This window comes from Electrophorus electricus, chromosome 16 (assembly GCF_041902795.1).
Source record: "Electrophorus electricus isolate QZ-2024a chromosome 16, ASM4190279v1, whole genome shotgun sequence".
Classification (NCBI taxonomy): Eukaryota; Metazoa; Chordata; class Actinopteri; order Gymnotiformes; family Gymnotidae; genus Electrophorus; species Electrophorus electricus.
In genome coordinates, this window is record NC_137512.1 from 8361073 (window position 1) to 8368603 (window position 7531).

The window sequence follows — 7531 nt, forward strand, 5'->3', positions numbered from 1 at the left end:
TTGCTACATTTCCACCCATAATCATCACCTAGCAGCATATAAACACTCTTCAGTTATATGTAAATTATCCAGGTTCCGACAGCTATTTATTTAAACAGAGCCACCTGAGGGAAAATTATTAGGAAGGATAGACTGCTGAACCAGATGGAGCCAGGAGAGGAGACTGATTTATGTATCAAACCTAAAAAGTTATCATGCACTTTTATGAGGATGGCCATTTTGGAGATTAAAGGGAACCTTTGACCTACAATTAGAATCCACACACACCTATACATGAACTTGATGTTTGAAGGTATGCCTGATTTAATTCTAGTATGATTAGTATGAGACTTTAAGCTAATGTCATACTAATCATAGTAATAAATGTCATTTGCAGCCTGGCAGCTCAGGAGTAGTGGCCCTGCTTCCAGGCCTGGCAGGAGATATAGCCATAGCTTGGGGTCCAATAGAGTGCCACTCGCTGCTCTCTCATTGCCTGTGAGGGAAGGCAGGATTGACAACCTCATTACAGCATCTGTTTGTGCACACACACGGTCTCTTGCAAACAAGCTGAGGTTTCCGATGATGCCTTTTGGCTTATAGCTCACAAATGATGCAGTGGCATGTTTTATGTGCTGGCCTCATTTCATTGTAGAGTGTTGTCATGCTAAATGGGAAAGACCTATATAACAATGTAAATGAACTCAAAAAAAAACAAAAAAAACATCTGAATTAAAAATCTGTCTAAGCAATATGCCTAAGTGACATACTAAGAAATATTCGATCCTCTCTTTCAGTTTCAGGGACAGTTCAGTGGCATCATTTTTGCCTGTGGTTTAATAATTGCTTCCACTCATACGTGACAGATGCAACCATGCACCCGTGTTTCCGACCCTAAATCTATCTGTCTCCCTTCAACCAAAAGCCCCAGAATTTGAGGAATGCTGAATATGGAGCCATCCCTCAACAGGAGTTGCAGAAACTGGCTAAGACTGACCTTAATTCAAGCTCACAGCAGCACAATCTAGCATAGCAGCCCAGAGCCAGTTTTCCCAAAGAGCTGCCTTCTGTGTCTGCTGTTTCAGTTAGTTGCTTTGGCCTCACAGTGACCTACCTCTAAACCATCTCACTTCAGTTGCCTAAAGAACGTTCAAATGGCAGAAACACACGTGTTACTTACATTGTTCACAACCAAAAATGACAGAAATGTTTATGTTCACCACATGGTTATATACCCACTGACCAGCAATGTGTGTTGTTTTTTATAAATTAAAGTGCATATACTGTAGAAACGTGGTTGCTTGAGCTCTGAATATCCAGAGGTGTAGCCATTGGTCTCTTGCAGATGCTGATGGAAGAAGGGTGTTTTTTTGTGTCATTCTAATTAGGTCAACCACTGATTTTAGCCAGCCCACTGTGTACAGTGCCAGTGAGGCTGGTGGACGTTAATCCGTGTGATCAAATGCCCATGAGGAGTCTTTAAGCATGTTCAGCTACTAAACACCGCATGTGATCGGTAAGTGCTTTGACATGCAGACCAGAAGGCTTTTTACTGTATAGGAGGGCTGTGGTCCATGCTGAATTAACCACAGCACAGTGCACTGAGATAGCGTCAGCAGCACAATACAGCCAGTTCAGTGGTGTTCAGTCCCCATGGAACCACAATTGTTATGGGAAAGAAGAGTATACACTAAAAGAAAACAACCTGTTACTGGTTGGGGTGCATAGAAGTGACCCATATATCAATAGGCCTAAAAGGAATGTGATGGCATTGTGTGATGCCTATGCATGTTAAATATACCTATGGATAATACACTGATTTATGTCTGTATGTAGAGTGGGTCTACTGCTCTGCTAAAGTCACAAAGACTGACTGTGTCTGTAATGACCTCTGGAGTATGAACCTAAGTGCATTCAGTTCATATATTGACTTCAGCTCTATTCAATTGTGCTTTATAGCTACTGTGCAAGTAAAGCATAACAAAAAATTAATCGCTTATTTGCTGGCCTCAATGGTGTATAGAATGTAGTAAGTCATCTTATCTCATTTAACTCCTGTTTCAGTAAAACATGATGTGGTTAATAAAAAAACAACAACACAACAAAACCATCTTATATTCTGTATAAAAATAAAGACCAAACAAAGACAAACTCAGTAAATAAATACTTTTAGGATCTTGTCAAAGCCTGGCTTTTAATGGCTACCAGGCCTAAAGGCAAACAAGTAATTCATTGCCATTGCCCACAAGAAAAATAGCAAAGAATTTCTCCTAACTGAGTGGTATCTTGGGATATTGCCAATAAAGGAAGTTCTTTGGGCATCTTTTTCATTCCTCATAGAGCATGAAGAGAAAGCTTGAGGAGGAAACAAGGATGTGCAAGGGTATGTCAGCATGGATGTTTCCTCCATGATATCAAACTGAAATGAGTATAACTTGTTTACTTACTGTTACAGCATTATACTTAAAATACAAAAAAAACAAACCCAAAAAACAAACAAACAAATGAGGCACAGTTCTGAGCAGGAGAATGGGAATGTATAATTTAGAAAATTATGCAAAAGACAAATGGCATCAGACATATTGAGATTGAACTCTCTATAAAGTAGCTAATTTATTTTGAATTGGAACAGAGAAATTCAGACTGCAACTATTATACCATCTATAATGGCTGACTATAATTACAAAACTCTAGACTGCACTAGAACAGCTACTGTGCAGTCTGTTAGTAATGTGACAATGGCACAGCTTTTATGTTTTTTTAGTATTCTAGTCCACTAGTTTTACAATGAAACAATGTTTCGAAAAGGGGTCTCTGGTAGAGAGGTCTTCAAAGAGTAATTTGTTCACTGATCTTCTAATCCGAAACTAATTTAATACTTGTTATACCAGGTTAATGAACTGCAGTTTCTGATGTGCTCTATGCTCTCCACAGCAACATGAAGTTATCATTATGGTATCTGAATATTAAGAATCACTCTGTTCATCTTATCCATGTGCTGTCTCATTAGACATGGTTCCACCACTCACTTTCCTCTGCGAGATTGAGCCTTGCAGAATATCTGTAAAATACAGTGAGACATGAAGAATACTAAGCATATTTCCTATGATAACAAACACAGATCACTCCCAAAGCCTGGGAGTAGATGAAAGAAACAGCAAGAAAAATGGCCTTATCAAAATGCAACCCTGACTGCATGATCCTGTAAGCCATCCTGCACAGAGACCACTACATTAAACTCCATGCAGATGCGATCAGGCATTTGATTAATGTTAGCAGGATAAATAAAGAAGCCCATGGAGAATTTTTCCCACGCTGCAAACAAGACAAGAGTGCATACGTCAAAGAATATCAGCTACCAAAAGAATTCTCAATTAACTTCCCTTGAGCACCACTTCCCCTTACACAGCCAAAAGTCTAAAACATTGCCATAGAGGGGTTTTAAATTTAAATGAGAAAAAAGAATAAACAGTGGCCTGTTTATCAAGAGGAATGAACTATTGACCACCTCCATGGATGACAGATGCAATGAAATATTCTTTTAAATCAGAAAAGGACATACTTGTTACAAACTGTGCTTTACATGCTAAATATACAAGTTTTCACAAACATCTACTAGCTGTAACTTCTTTCAAATGAAATATTCAGTGGCAGTTATAAAAATGAAGTATGAAATGATTTCTTGAAAACGTCTGCTCCCACAAAGATGTGTAGGTTTGCTGCAAAAGTTCTGCAAAATAGCTTTTGAGGCTGTTGTGCCTGACAGGCAGATACAGCCTGTGCTCTAGATTTAGAGCTGTCAGTAGGCATCATGAGCATCACAATCTCCTGGACCCTGTTCAAATAGCCCAGTTCAGTTATAGCACCTCGGGCTTCCAGGACGAGCTCTGATTAGGCAGAACCTCCATATGACATTGACTTTGACAGCTAAATGCTGCTGTGGTAAAATAGCTTTTTAAAAAGGAAGGGTTCATATTTGGTAATGTCACAGACTATTTAACTACTTTCTAAATTAGCATCTATGGCCAAGAGCCCTGTTGTAATGTGAGTGAGGCTTTGATTGTCATAATGTGTTTTGACAGAATGTCTGGCGATCAGTCAGGCCAAATTAAATGCTTAGATTCTTGACTTTAAAGTAATGAAAAACTGGCAACTTTACATTAAGGCCATTTGACACTCCAAAGGTTGCTGTCCTGGTTCTAGATAAGACTAAGAAGATTAATCAAAGCAAAGTTATGAAGGTTAATAATAAGTCTGTTTCAATTGCATCATTTATTTCAGCAATGTGTTTCATGTGTATCACAGAAAAGAGTGTATAGGAATACCGATATTATTTTCCACCAAAGCAAAAGACCAAAACACAATAACACTACCATAGAAGCTGTACCACCTAGGTACAACAAAAGATTCTTCCAGATTTTAGAAATTTAATTTGTGCTATTTTTGAGCACTTTATAACTGAATAATTCATTTTTGTCAACAGGAATATTGTGTAGCACAGTATTTTAAGTTGATCTAACTCCTGCATTCTTTGCTAGTTTAAGGTTACCTGTACATGGCAGAAGTACCCTGTGTCTTACATGTTCTAATGCATGGGAGCCTCCAAACTACATTCCAGGATATGGCTATTATCTGTCAGCATGATCTGTCAGTTTTTAAAAAAACAAAAACAAAAACCAAAGAAATAGAACAGTAATTTATGAGTTTGAAGTTTCTGTTGACTGTGACAGTTTCTGAAACACAATAGTGTGTGCACTTTATGGGAGAACAGTGACCTCTAGTGTTCATTCCAGGTTCAAGAAGAACTGTGTTAAAACGAAAATTGTTTCTTGGCATCATATTATTCACACACTGTAAAACAGAACATTTTTGGAGGTTTTTCTGAGCATTTTTAACTGTGAAAAATCTGCAGTCTCGGAGTGTGTGTGGTGACAAAAGCATTTCAGAACAGAAGCACTGATTCATTCATTATAGATGTGTTTTTGAAAGTGTGTAAGTGTGTTTGCATGCATGTGTGTGTGTGTGTGTGTGTGTGTGTGTGTGGATAAACAAAAATAGATGAAAAACACATTTTGATGGATTACATCTTAATTCACTTTGATCTAAGATGGATGCACCTTTTTTAATCTTCATGTCATCTAAGAGTGGGCCCGGTCCTAGCAGACACCCAGTTAAAGGGAAATACGACTGGAACTGAGCAGGGATCCTGAAGTCATTCATCACTTGCTCAGTTCTTATTTAGGATTTTTTTTTCTAGCAGTCTGCACAGTGTTCAAGAAAGGCCAAACCATTTATGGACAAAGTTTAGATCTTTATAGACAAAGTCTATAAAGAGCTTCTAAGAGCTGCGTTTGAGCAGTGAGAGGTGTAACCATCAAACGTTGCCTCTTCTTCAGCTTGGAACACAAGATAAGGGTCTCAGCAGTGACCGTTGTATACCACAGACAGAAAGAAAACGAGAGTAAAGTTACACAATAAAAGCCTCAGATACTAGTCTCAGAGACTGTCAAAGATATAGTGTTTCTGCTTTGAGCCATAACATAAAAAGAGGAACATTTATCTCAGAAAGAACGATCATTGTATTATTCATTTGCCTTCTAGAATATTGCTTTTGTTTTTGCTCTGTTCTTCCATTATCTGGCAGTTATTGTAGTCTGATAAAAGTTCCAGTCCACATGCCTGAACCAGGCCTTTTATGTGTTTGACTATTTGCTTAAAACAATGTCTTATAGAAACATGTTAAACAAATGTCTCGTATTTAAATGTGCTAACACAGAAGGAGTAATTATGAATTAGTTTAAAAATAATAGTACAATATTATACAGCTGCTGACAATATCGCACCTTGTTTTCAGATTCATTCCTGTCCTAAAGGGGGCATCAAAACTTCAATTTTTGCATTAAACTCAGAGTACATGCAATTGCAATTTTGGTCATTGATGCTTCTTTAATCGATTTAAAGTTTTTCATAACATCTGACAGATCTAGCCACTAAAGTAGTCCACCCTCGCCCTTTAAAGCCTCACTCAGCCCTTAGCCTCTATGTTCTATTTATACACACAACATAACTGACTGCCAGGTAGGACTAGCAAAGTTTTCAGATTGGTTAATACAGCTGGACCCTTTAAATTACATAAATATTAGCTATCAAAATGTAAAAACAGTTTAGCCTTCAAGTGTTCTGAAAACAAATCATCTACATGTGGCTGATAATATGTAATTACTTACTCTGTGATGAAAAAGCTTTTTTGTTGGTATGGTAATGGTCATCCAACAATAGACTGTTTGAAAACTAAAAAGATGAGCTTTGATGCATGCTAATGGACTGCATCAAAATGATCGATCCATCCAATCAATGACTCCTGGATCCTGTTGTTGGTACCTGGTAATTGATAAACACTACAAAACATGCAAATCTCTCAGCTCATTTTGTAAATGTTTATGGTGCATCCTCATATAAAATCACTCATTGTTTAGGGCCTGTGCTTGTTTCACACAGAAAAATATCATGTAACTGAGATGCAACGCTGGTTATATATAGCAATTAATACATTGTTTGAAAGCTGCCGATAATGATCCTGACAGTTATAGCACTGCACAGAGAAAATGGACAACACAGCATGGGGACTGAGGGGTTGTGCTGACATTATATTGTAAAAATATTTGGTTATTTTATCTTAACAAAGTAAGTGACCTAGCTACCTGCAAATTTTGAATTCAGTAACTTTGCTTAGTATAGTAGAATATTATACACTGCATTATACATTATACATCATAAATCTAATGACAAATGGATGTCTATTTTACTGTCACAAAAAATCCAGTTCACCAAGCAGTTCATTGCTGATCTTAAATGTGAAATCATCTCACTAAGAGATTTGGTAAACAAGATTACAGGTAAAATGATGACACTGATGCCCTGGATCTGCATCCCAGTGGAGTTTTCCATGTTGGAAATCTTTAAAAATAAGACTCAGGTGTGATGACACTGTTCATCTAAATAACTGTGATTTTAAAAAATCCATGATCGGTTTTGGATTCAAAGTCCAGATTTGAGTACCAGTTCTGTATTGCATCATCGAGTTGTTATTCTTTTCACACATCTGTCATCTTTAAGGACTCCTTACCATTCCAGTGTAAAATCAGTAGGGTGCAGTGAAATGAACACTACATCTTACTTATCCTATCAGAGTCCACTTCTTTTCATTTTCTGGCTCCAAAGACAGGTTATCCCTGTATCAAGCCTGATGTATCTCAGTAAAGTACAGACAATTCGGTATGTTCTCCATTGGACTGTTGCAGAGATTAAATTGTTTATAGACACGGGAATGGTACATTTGATGTGAACTTTATATAACTTTACATGCATAAATGTTCTTTGGACAAACAGTTACATTCTACTGTTATAACAAGTGACAGGTGGCACAAGAACTGTGAAGATACTAATATTGATATTCAGTATAACTACGAATCAGAATTATGCCTGATGATATGTCACATATCATACAATCCTCTGCAACCACTTGCAGAAACTGTTCCCGTGAAATGTCATC